The sequence below is a fragment of the Arvicola amphibius genome, chromosome 3 (assembly GCF_903992535.2).
Source record: "Arvicola amphibius chromosome 3, mArvAmp1.2, whole genome shotgun sequence".
NCBI classification, from domain to species: domain Eukaryota; kingdom Metazoa; phylum Chordata; class Mammalia; order Rodentia; family Cricetidae; genus Arvicola; species Arvicola amphibius.
Window position 1 is genome coordinate 106,439,124 of NC_052049.1, and position 13,513 is coordinate 106,452,636.

At 39.3% G+C, this 13,513-nt stretch overlaps 1 pseudogene; it reads left to right on the top strand.

The window, feature by feature from the left end:
• Positions 1–8,417: 8,417 nt before the first annotated feature.
• On the top strand, positions 8,418–9,158 carry LOC119809328 (annotated as a pseudogene).
• The last annotated feature ends 4,355 nt before the right edge of the window (positions 9,159–13,513 follow it).

A 13,513-nucleotide genomic window follows, 5' to 3' on the forward strand; every position in this document is an offset into this window, starting at 1 on the left:
AAGCAGGATCAGGGTGCTTGGATGGAGGGAGAATGACGAAAGACTACAGGAATTGGGGCACATTTGGGACTTGGTATGGTACCTAGTACAATAGATACTCCTTCGATTGTATGAAAATGGCCCTAGCAAGGACTTTTAGGAATGGGGGCTAAGAAACCTGTGGAGTCTTCTCTCACCAGGCAAAGTTTTCAACACTGGGACAGGGACACCAACCCAGCAACAGTACCTTCACTCTACAACTAGTCCTGCTTGCAAGATATGTTGAGTTATTTGTTCCCCAGAAGTTGTAGGAGTAAACAACAAATAACTTGTGAAACTTCAGGCCCATTCCATTCAAGGGAGACCATGTCCATCCTAACTGGATGACCAAGAACTTGAAGCCCATTACACTGCAGGTCTATGATAGAACCAAACAAGAAAGAAAAAAAGTCCAGGAAATGATTTCTAATGATATTCTGCTATACTCATAGAATGGTTCATCATCCAATTGTTATCAGACCGGCTTATTCCAGGAAGCCAAAGCAGCAGGAGCAGACACAGGCAGTCAAACAATAACAGGAGCTAAGGAGACCCTGCTGGCAATGGGGAGGAAGTACCATAGCAACCACCTCCCACCTTGGTTGAGGACCCTAAAATAACACAACTCACAGAACCAACTAAGTAGGAGTTATTGGTGCTCACAGAGACTATCATGATCCTCTAAGGGCCTGTGCTAAATGCTTTGCATATATGTTATCAGTTCATACTTTGGTGTTTTGTGGGACTCCTAGGACTGGGGGTATATATGTGGGGTGTACTGTAATTCATTTGACAGCTCCTGAGACCCCTTTCCTCATACTGGGTTTCTATATCCAGGCATTATATGGATTCTGCATAGTCTTAGTCTAACATGTTGTACCATGTATGGGGGCTGGTTTTCCATGTCTACTTGATAATGTCCTAGAGACATCAGAGATTTGGGAGCCTCAGGGAAAAAAATCCCTCCATGGGATTCAGAAATGAGGCATTCTCTCAATGACTGATCAATGGCAGAGGGCACAGCCCATTGAGACTTGTGCCATCCCTGGGCTGGTCCTGGCTTCTACAAGAACAGAGAATGAGTAGGTCCTGTGAAGTAAGGAAGTAAGAAGAACTCTCCCATCATATTTGCATCAATGCTTGACTCAAGGACCCTGCCCTCCTCGAGTTCCTTCCCTGGTATGCTTTAATAGTGAACAGCAATATGGAAGTGTGAGCCAAATAAATCCTGTTCACCCAATCTTGCTTTGTGGTCATGGTGTTTCATCACAACAGCAGATCCCAAATTACAACAAGACACCATGTTTTGTTGATATGTATGAAAGACCTGCTCTTTCTAAAGGTAAACAAAGAAGAGAGATTTGGGGGAAAGGTGGGACTGAGATGAATGGTGGAAGGAAGCACTCCAGTCAGGGTAATAAAAAAAAAAGAAACAAAAGACAAATGAAAGAATGAGGACAAATGAGGGAAGACTGAGTCAAGGAAAGATGAAAATTCAGCAGAGCAAATGTCAAATCCTGTGGTTCTCTCTCAGGTACATGGGGCTACATTTTTTGTTTGTTTTGCTTTTTGTTTTTGTGTTTCTTGAGACAGGGTTTCTCTTTAGCTTTGAAGCCTTTCTTGAAACAAGCTCTTGTAGACCAGGCTGGCCTTGAACTCACAGAAATCCACCTGCCTCTGTCTCCCAATTTTGAAATTAAAGGTTTGTACAACCGATGACTGGTGGGGCTTGATGTTCAAAGGACTTAATTAATTAGCTCTTTCCCTACTTAAGCATTAATCTAATTGACATTTATCAATAAAAACTCAGACCAGGCAGTGTTGGTGCACAAATTTAATCCCAGCACTCAGGAGGCAGAGGCAGGCGGATCTTGTGAGTTCGATGTCAGCCTGGTTTGCAAAAGTGAGTTCCAGGACAGGCTCAAAATCCAGAGAGAAACCCTGTCTCAGAAAAACTAAAATAAAATAAAATAAAAACTCAGGAGTCAGATGGTAGGGTAAGAACTTGAAAGATCAGAAAACCAATTGATCAGCCATTGGTGACTACTACCACTTCAATATCTCCGTTCAAGAAAATGCCCGTAACTTCTCTCATGCCTGCATTAATAATCCTGACTCCTATCTGGCCAAAGTACTTCAAATCTCTATGGCAATGTTCAGTCAGGTTGTGGTTAGCTCTGTCCTGACTCCAAGCAAGCTCTATTATGAGAACATGATCAAAATGTCATAATTTCCCCTTTCTTAATAAATAAAAAGTGAAGAATTTAACTAACAGAGTAAAGCCATATACAAAATATACAAGAGTTTTGTAAAAATATATATAGGAAACAATGACCAATCCATTTGTATTTGGTAAATTTAGAGAAAATACTTTATTTTCTATCCTATTTAGGTAAGTCCAAAGGGTTGTACCTAAATTACTTTTTATCCAAACTTGTATTATCGAACTAAAATAAACTTTTTATGTCTCTTAACCTTATATATTTCATACTAATTTATGAGTTGTTTTTTTCAATTTCACAACAGGGAGAACTACAATTATCTAGTATTTAACTCCATTAGAGACCTTAGAAGGATGTAATATTACCTGAGTGAACAGAAAGTATAGAGTTTATCTATCACCATGCAGAAATCTCAAGTCCAAATATATCAAAGACCTCAACATAAAACCAAACACATTGAACTTCATAGAAGTGAAAGTGGAAAGTACACTTGAACACATTGGTACAGGAGACCACTTTCTAAATATAACCCCAGCGATACAAACACTAATAGCAATAATTAATAGATGGGACCTCCTGAAACTGAGAAGTTTCTGTAAAGCAGAGGAAATGTTCAATAAAATAGCAGCCTACAGAGTGGGAAAAGATATTCCCCAACCCCACACTGAACAGAGGACTGATATCCAAAATATATAAAGAGCTCAAGGAACGGTCATCAGAAGAAAAAATGATCCAATAGAAAATAATTTGTACAGACCCAAGCAGAGAACTCAACAGATGACTATAAAATGAGTGAAAGACACATAGAAAATGTTCGACATCCTTAGCCATTAGAGAAATGTAACTCTGAGATTCCACCTTACACCTCTAAGAATGGCCAAGATTAAAAACACTGAGGACAGTTTATGCTGGAGAGGATATGGGGTGAAGGGAAAACTTCTCCACTGCAAACTGGTACATTCATTTTAGAAATCAGTATAGTGATTTCTCAGAAAATTAGGACAAAACCTACCTCAAGACCAAGCAATACCACTTTTGGGTATATACCCAAAGGACGTTCAATCCTGCCCCAAGAACATGTGTCCAGCTATATTCATATCAGCACTATTTGTATTAACCAGAACCTGGTAACAACCTAAGTGCTCCTTGACCAAATAATGGATGAGGAAAATGTGGTACATTTACACAATGGAGTACCACATAGCAGAAAAAATAATGACATCTTAAAATTACAGGCAAATTGATGGATCCAGAAAGCATCATATTAAGTGAGGTAGCCAAGACCCAGAAAGACAAATATACAATATACTATGTTCTCACTCATAAGTGGCTTTTAGACCTAAAGCAAAGAAAACAAGCCTACAATACACAACCCCAGAGAACCTAGATAACAAAGAGGAATCTAAGAGAGACATAAAAGGATCTAATCTACATGGAAAGTAGAAAAAGACAAAATCTCCTGAACTAAGTGGGAAAATGGGGATCATGGAACAAGGTAGAAGAGGGGAAGAATGCAGGAGAGCAGAGAAAAATATATACTTCAATAAAAACAATTAAAAAAACTAAGAAATGACAGAAACAACTGATTGCCTGGATAGTCACAAAAGATTTCACCCAAGATTCCACTGCACTGTTGGGAGTTTTAACTGTGGTCTATACACCTAGAAGATCTGACCGAGTTTCTGTGAAGCAGGGATTTTAAAAGCTTGCCCTGCTTTGCTATGGCAACGCTCAGCTGTCACTTTCTTTTGTGTCCTGCCTATCTAACTTAGACAGTATACTGTCAGTATGTAAGTCCAAGACAGTTTCTTGCCAGTGCCTAAGTCTTGCCACCAAGAAAGTTAACTCCATATAGTCATTTCTATGAGATCCATCATTTCTCTGAAGTAGATTGGTGTTGTTAGAAACAGACATATATTGTCATAAAAGCCCTATATTATCACAACATCTTAAATGCCATATTTTGAATAGGAAATGTTTGATGACTTACTTAAAATGCCTATTTAAAATATATTTTTGGCCAGGGAGTAATGGTGCATGTCTTTAATCCCAGCACTTGTGTGGCAGAAGCAGGTTCATCTACAAGGTGTTTTCCAAGACAACCAGAGCAAGACAAAAGAACCCTATCATGAAAAAAAAATGGAAAAGACGTGTATTTTTGTTTCACATTGAGAAAATACCTAACATGAGTATATAAGTATGATAATATGTAACTATTAACCTGTATATTTATTAATTTAAATAGTTTACAGTAGTAATCTTTAAAAACTAGAGATTTATTTTACACTGTTAAGTGACTTATTGGGCACAAAATCTTACATAAGAGTAGAAATGTATGTATAGTATGTTTTATCAAAAATAACATTGAATTTCCATGAACATACAAAAATATGTTAAACAAGATTAGAAACATATATAGCATAACAAAATAATTTCAAATATGTATTAATATATAAAAATCCATACTAATGTAAAATTTTAATACAAATAGTTGTTGTTTACTTAATGTCAAATTAGTAATCTATCATTTATCCTATAATTTCTATATCTTTCCTTTTTCTTTTCAGAACAAAATAACTGAATATAATCTCCTTTGTTTATACTTTTTACGATTACCCATAGTACCTTGTTACCACCTCCACCTCGATGATGACATAAATCATGACCTAATGAATGACCAAACTGCTTACCCCAACTCTTGGGAATATGCGATCCACGCGTTTAAAATTATTTTTTTGTTGTCTCTGGGTGATGGCATCTATAAGGGTCCCTGAAATAAACCTAGGATAATTTCAATTCATGCGAGAATTACCTATTATCTCTTGTCCAGTCTTTGTGTAATGGATATGTGGTGAAATTATCTCAAGTTCTGGCTAGTGTACTGCATGAGGACCATCTTGGATAGTAAAGTTGGAATTGTCCTGAATAGTTTATAGTCCAAAGCAGACCTTTTGGGGTGGGGGTGGGGGGGCGTAGTCAGTTTAGTGGATTACCATACTCTAGGAGGAATCAATCGTGTGGGGCCCTAAGCCTCTTTTTAGGATTTTAATGGTCACTGTTAAGAATGATCATGGTTTACTGTAGAAAACCTTTTAAGTGCTTTTTGTAGTACAGCTCAAAGAGGTTAAAGGACCATAGTTTGTTATTTACATACAGAATTCAAAAACTTAATTTTAAGTTACTTGATAGGGATTTAGACCCAAAATCATGAACAGGAATTAAGAAGCCTTTTTTGAAAATTAGTTTTTAGATGTAGTGCAAATTGGTCTTATTCATAAACCCTGTAGACCGATAGTAGGGCTGAAAGCTGAAAGATCAGAGAAGCACAGCATCCAGCCACTAGTTCTTAGCTCCATAAAATTCCCAGTCCAATGTGGGAGCCCACATGTGACTCAGTTTCCATCTGGAGTCATTTGAGACTTAAAGAATCCCTTTGAATTCAAGCATGCCTGCTGTGCTTCTTCCAGTAATCTTGAGGGCTGTGAATAACATCTGTGTCAGCCAACAGAAAAAGCATTTTTTTTTCAGCTGAAAGAGCCCATTTTTTTCTATTAAGATTTGGGCTAGTGTAGGCCAGCCAGAGGCACTCCTTGTTAGTGATTAGAAGCTGCTTAGCTGAATCACATAATGCACAGGTTTGAGCTGCCTCCCAGCACAGTGCAGGGAGGTGGGGAGCTCACTGTATTGCTTTTGGATCTGCCTTTTGACTGTATTTAGTATATATGCTGGATGAGAAATAAACTCAGGCTGCTTCCTATTGACCTTTCATCCTCTAGGTCTAACCTATGATTCTGTCTTCATTTCTCTTAATCTAACTTTTCCTCAGCCTCAGTATCCCCTCCAAGGGAACCTTGAGATGAATTCTGCTAGACAGACCAAATGGGGTATCCTGTCTCTATACTTCCTCAGACTGAATGCTGTTTCTACAAAATACTCAATCCTCAGCTCCTCTCTTATACCACCTTATATTCTTCTCTCTGCCCAGGCATACCACTTCCTATCTGCAACTTCTTAGTGATAGGATTAAAGATGTGAGACACCAGCACTTGACACTACAACAAACTTGTGTGACTACTGAGATTAAAGATGTGTGTCAGTATATGCCTGGCCATGGCATGTTTTACTTTATGATCTTCAGGCAAGCTTTATTATTAAAATATAAATGAAAAAATAAAACTAAATAATTAGAAGCAAGCATCCGACATCAAGAAGAGAAATGTAAAACTGTTTATCACCAAAGAGTATAAGACATATTCTGAGTACAAACTGGGGAAGGTCCATCATTTTCAAAAACAATGAATGATATAATTAAATTATGGTTCACAAAATCAGTAATATAGATGACACCATTGACAAAACAAGACACAAACACAAATCTACACACACACACACACACACACACACACACAATTGTTTCTTAAAGAAGAACAAGAAGGTTCTATTCAAAATTAATTCCTAAGAAATCACTGGCCATCACGCATCCTGTACACTCCTGTTCTCTCCTTTACCAATAACAGAAAATGGGTTGGGTGAGAAGGGCTGTTTCACCAAAATTTACAATATTCACTTGAAGTATTCTGATGCTTTTACTTTACAGAAAATAGTTTTGATTACGGAAAGCATTTCATTCTCTTATGATGAAGAAAATGATGTCTGTTAGGATCACTTACCATGTTGTTTCCTACAGTTGGTGATTGAATACAAATCTGCATCACAGTGAGGAAACGAAAACTTTTTAAATGAAATTTCAAGAGAACAGATTTTTAAAGAGTCCATGTACATGTAAAGCAACTTGCTTTACTTCGACTGCTTTAAAAGTCGCAAGCACTTCTGAAAACAAAGTTACTGCTATTTTTTGTGTATGCTTGTGCATGATAGAGAATATCATACGTGTGTGTGTGTGTGTGTGTGTGTGAGTGAGAGAGAGAGAGAGAGAGAGAGAGAGAGAGAGAGAGAGAGAGAGAGAGAGAGAAGAGAGAGAGAGAGAGAGAGAAAGGTTGTCAGATCCGCTGGATTGGGAATAGTGGAGATTTATTAACCTCCCAACTTGCATGTAGGTGTCTGAACTCAGGTCATCCACAAAAAGAATTTGTGCTGAGCCACCTGCCCAGACACATAAAACCTTTTATCCAATAAGTCAAGTCTTTCTCAGATTAATAAAAACAAGAAAAACAAAACATAAAAAAGAAGAAAAGAATGATCCTAAGAAGATGATCCATAAAAATTATGATTTTTGTGTATGGTAAATTTCCACCATTAAATGAATACAAATTGCTTTGCCCAACAATTTATAACTGGACAGCTGATAGCAAACCAATACTCACAGTGGAAACACTCAGAACGCTCAAGGGATTATGTATTGATCATACCAACACTTAAGTAGCAAAGATTCAAATATGAAGAGGGCAACAACTAAAAGACACAGATATGCCAGGAAATGGAAAGAGGCAGGCATCTAAGAAGAAAAAAGCAGTCTTTGAAGAGAAACTTTCCAAAAAACAATAATGACCTAATAATATTAGAACTTTCCTAAATAAAATTGAGGAAGCTCCATCATTTTCAAGATAATCAATAATATATTTCGATTACAGCTAGATTATGGAAAAGTAGGATACCCATTTATGTAATATGACTTCTATACTTTCCCCGATGATCCATAAATCAAAAATGTGCACAATATTTGTGTAAGAATTAAGGGGAAGGAAATAAAAAGGCAAAAGCAGAGGCAGAAATATATAGTCAACTTTTAATCAAAGACCAAAGAAAACTTAAGCAAGGAAAAGTGTGATCTTGACCAATGTTACCCAGCTACCTTTGATTATGTGTGTACAGAAATGAAATAAACACAAACCGCACAACTTTCACAAAGTTATCTTGAAATGCCCCTTAAACTGTTGTTCCTGACATCCAGTTGCAGATCTGTCTTCCAAAGACAGAAGCCTTATGATATAGATGTTCTTCTTCCAAACATGGAAGATCTTTTGTGATGGCTCCCCATCCCCTTGTGCTTTCTTCTGGTTTCAGATCAATGCTGCTCCACTGATTCCCAATCCCAAACAACCTAGAAAAATGATTTAAGGAGCAATAGGGGAAGCAGGTGGTTGGAGATTCGTGCCTCAGCAGTGGGCCTAGGGCTTTAGGGTAAGCTGGGAGGGAGACCCAGGGGTGCAGAGGACTATGGAACAGTCTGCACAAAGAGCCCCAGTCCTGTGCCACCTCCACCCTCCCAACCCCCACACTACAAGTTCTGGGCCCCCCTGGGGAGTCCCTGGCAGCCAGGAGGAGGAGGAAGAGCCAGGACTGGTTGAGGTGAACCCCAGAAAAATCATCATTGAGGACCCAGAGCTAGAAGTGATCAAAGCTTCAGGGAGTCAGGGAGATAGAGGAAGAGGATGAGAAGTTAAAGGAGCTAGCTACAAAAGGAGGTAGAGAACCAGAGGAATAAGAGAACAACCCCAGGTAATGCTGGCTCAGTGATCATGTCTCTTGAAGAGAAGATGCAGGCTGATGCCAGTTCCATCTATGTTGGCAATGTGGACTATGGTGCAACAGCAGAAGAGCTGGAAGCTCACTTTCATGACTGTGGGTTAGTCAACCGTGTTTCTACAGTCTGTGACAAATTCAGTGACCTTGCCAAAGGGCCACTGAATATATGCAAAGGGTTTGCATGTATAGAACTCTTAGACAAAGAGCCAGTTTGGACTTCTCTGGCTTTAGATGAGTCCCTGTTTAGAGGGAGACAAATAAAAATGATTCCCATCAGTACATCAGAAGGGATTCCCACGTGCCCAATACCTTGCCCAGACTACCAATTACAACAGCTCCCAGTCTTGATTCTACAGTGGTTTTAACAGCAGGCCCTGGGACCAACTCTTCAGGGACTAGGCTAGAGCAACATCATGGTATTCCACTTACTAAAAAGAGTATTAGAAGGAGAAAGGAAAAAAAAAGAGGAAAGAAGAGAGAAAAATTAAAAGAAAAACACAAAATAACCTTGATGGAAGAAGTATATTTAAAAAGGATAAACTGCCCATCAAAATCCCAGCAAAAGTCTTCAAAGACCTTGAAAGAATGGTACTCAACCTCCTTTGGAAAAGCAAAAAACCTAGGATAGCCAAAACAAAACTATGCAATAAAAGGACAATAAAAGGACTTTTCAAGTCATCACAATCCTTGACTTCAAACTCTACTACAGAGCTACAGTAACAGCCTGGTACTGGCAAAAGAGCAGACAGGAGGACAAATGGAACGGAATAGAAGACCCAGATATCAAACCCAAAAACTTCGAACACCTGATCTTTGCGAAAGAAGGAAAAAAAAATATCAAATGGCAAAAAGAAAGCACATTTAACAAATAGTACTGGCATAACTGGATATCAACATGTAGAAAAATGAAAATAGACCCATATCTATCACCATGCACAAAATTCAAGTCCAAATGGATAAAAGACCTCAGCATAAATCCAGCCACACTGAACCTTATAGAAAAGAAAGTGGGAAGTACACTTGAATGCATTGGCACAGGGAACCACTTCCTAAATAGAACCCCAGCAGCACAGACACTGAGAGAAATAATTAATAAATGGGACCTCCCAAAACTGAAAAACTTCTGTAAAGCAAAGGACACAGACAACAAGACAAAACAACAGCCCACAAATGGGAAGAGATCTTGACTAACACGACATCAGACAGAGGTCTGATCTCCAAAATATACAAAGAACTAAAGAAATTGAACACCAAAAGATCATATAATCCAATAAAAAAATGGAGTACAGACCTAAGCAGAGAATTTTCAACAGAGGAATCTAAAATGGCTAAAAGACACTTAAGGAACTGTTAAACATTCTCATTCATCAGAGAAATGCAAATCAAAACAACTGAGATTCCATCTTACACCTGTAAGAATGGCCAAGATCAAAAACACTGATGACAGCTTATGCTGGAGAGGTTGTGGGGAAAAGGAAACACTTCTGCATTGCTGGTGGCAATTCAAGCTGGTACAACCTCTTTGGATGTCAGTGTGGTGATTTCACAGAAAATTAGGAAACAACCTTCCTCAAGACCCAGTAATACCACTTTTAGGTATATATCCAAAGGATGCTCAATCGTGACACAAGGACATGTGCTCAACTATGTTCATAACAGCTTTGTTTGTCACAGCCATAACCTGAGAAACAACCTAAGTGCCCCCCGATCAAAGAATGGATTTTAAAAATGTGGTACATTTACACAATAGAGTACTACACAGCAGGAAAAAATAGTAACATCTTGAATTTTGCAGGAAAATGGATGGAACTAGAAAACATTATTTTGAGTGAAGTAACCCAGACACAGAAAGACAATTATCACATGTGCTTACTCATAGGTGGTTTTTTAACATAAAGCAAAGAAAGCCAGCCTAAAAACACAATTTCAGGGAACTTAGACAACAATACAGACACTAAGAAGGACTTACTCGATATAATCTACATGGGAAGTAGAAAGTATAAAAAGACAAGATCTCCAAGTAAATTGGGAGCATGGATACTTTGTGGGAGGGTTGAAGGGAGGAGGGAAGAGCCAGGGAGGGGAGCAGAGAAAAATGTAGAGCTCAATAAATATCATGGAAAAAAAGAAATAAAAAAAGATGTGCTGTGGAAGGGGGAGAATCCCATAACTAACGAGGAGGGACCTGCTCTGGGCAGTAGGGGGGGCCCTGGGATTGGGGCAGGGGTGACATGTTCCCTCTGGAGATTCACCATGGACACTTCTCAAATGCCCAACCTGCTCCCTATTTCCCTCCTCCACTTCACTCTCTTTGTGCCTTTCTCAGGGGAAGGTGGGCATGGGTGGTAGGAGGGCGATTTTTTTTTTTTTTATCCAGAGCTCTGGAAGGGCACCAATCTGTTCAGTTTGTTTCCTTTGCTCATCTTCTCCCTGCCTTTTTCAGTCCCTGCCTGATTTACCAGGTCTAGGGACACCTTACCCTTCTTTCCTTGGGGCCCCTGCCCCTCCAGTTTGCCTGGTGAACAAGTTTGTTTCCTTTTTTGCTTATTTTTCTGTCTTTGCAGGTTTCTGTAAGAGGAACATCTCACTCCCAGTGGATTCAGTGTAAATTCCACTTACCCCTGCTGAAATACACTACTTTGTTTTGGGAAGTTTTTGCAGTGTTTTTGTTTATCTCGTGTTCTTGTTTTTTTTTTTTTTTTTTTTACTTTACTATTTTCCCTTTTATTTGGAGGGAATAGTGAAAGACACCCCCACCCCATCTCAGCCTGTCACAATGAGTGACCCCCGCCCCAGCCTATAGCAGGGTTTAAATCAGGTCACCTACATAAGCTTAGAAAAACAAACTTTAAAGAAAAAAGTGGGGCTCAGCTGAACAGAATATCTGTGGATAGCTAGCTCTGTAGAGACTGGGCCAAAAGGAAGACAGCAAACCACTGCGACAGTCTGTCAAAACCCAGAGTGCTGAACTTAGCCTTATCTAGATCTTATGGTTTTTCTTATGAAACTGCAGATGGACAAACAGCCCTGTCCTAAGCTCGACCCTAGCCAACCATGCAAAAACCAATGAAATGCTTGTTGCTATGCAGCCTATTATGTAACTCCTGAACCCCCTATAAATGCATGATGTATCCCTAGCCGGGCATGCTCATTCAGCTAGCTGTTCACCCAGCTGGGCTGTTTTGCAGCATCCACAGACACCTGTGTAAATAATAAACTGCCTCTTGCTTTTGCATACAGTGGACTGGTCTCAGTTCTTGGGTAGGGGGATCCCCAAAGGTGAGACACCCGTCTTTGGGGTCTTTTAATAGGAAGAAGTGGGAATAAGGAGGTGGGAGCTGGATTTTTTTTTAAACTCATTTACAGGGGATGGGATTTTTTAAAATAAATGTATCATGAAGAAAGTTGTTAATTAAAAAAAGAAAAATGATTTAAAATGTATTTTCTGCTACATGGATTATGGCCCAAGATGTGAATTGTGCTCTACCTCCCTGCCCAACACAATGCACATCTGAAAAATCTCTGCAGATCAAAAACTCCTTTGTCTCTGCAAGTTTCACTGGATCACACCATTGCAGCTACTGGCAGGATCACATTAAAAGCATTCTGAACATGCATTGCTAGAAGATCAATATCACCATTTTCCTACCAGTTCCTAAGCTATTTGTAATCTTACAACACAAACCTGAAATTGGAATGCAATATTTAGAAGTTCTAGAATCCAGACCTTCAGTTTTCTAATCTCTCTTCCCACTTCACACCAAGAGCAGTGCCCACGTGTGTTCTCTGCTGGACGATCAGCATCATATCCTCCAGTTCCAGAGTCGACCCTGCCCCAGGAAATTCATACATAGGGAGGCTCAGAGGACATGGGCCACTGCCAACATGAGCCACATGGACCAACAAAACTACAGTCTGGCTCATGATCAGTCTAAGTCACAGCAGAAATGACAGTTCAACAGACCTCAACACCCAACACTCACTACGGTATAGCTTGTGATCTTCCTTACTACTACTACAGCAGAGGCAGAATAGAATCATGGAAAGAACCCACAAACTGTCTGCCACTAGTACTCCCCATTGCTAACCCTTCCCAGAATTCCTCACTGGCTAGGGACACCCAGCTGGGCCTCACAATATTAGCAGCTCCTCTATAGGAGGATCAGAGATCAAATGACTCAGACAGCACAGCCCTTCCAATTCTGCCTTTCCAGCCCAGCAGACCAGGCTCTAGTTTAGATAGTTTGTATTTAGTACACATTATTCGACTCTCCTAGAGCACATCCTGTTCCTCACAGAAAGTACAGGTTCATCTGTGTGCACATTCCATTACACACTCACTTTCCAGTGCAGACATCCCATAGACTCAGAGATGCAAAATCCTGAAGACAAACACAAGGCCCATTCATAAAGTATCTACTGTTACTGTGTAAGTGTTGATAAAGAAATACAGACCATGAATTAGAAAAAATCAGGATCATGTTATGGCTCAGAGGGAACAAAGACAATGTAAATATGATGTAGCTTCCATCTCCAAAATTATTTTTGAAAAGTTGAAACAGGCTTTGTGGCCATGTGCTCCAGAGAATAGGGATTTGTATTAGAGCACAATAAATATATTTTATATATTTTCTCTAATGATGAAGATCTTAATCCAGAAAAGTAGCAGTCTTATTAAGCAGGGACACAACATTTAACCCAGATCTTCTATTTTGGATGAACTATTGTAAACATAGCAATTAGGTTTCAGGATAAGGTCAGTCCCTTACCCAGACTCTTGATGGCCC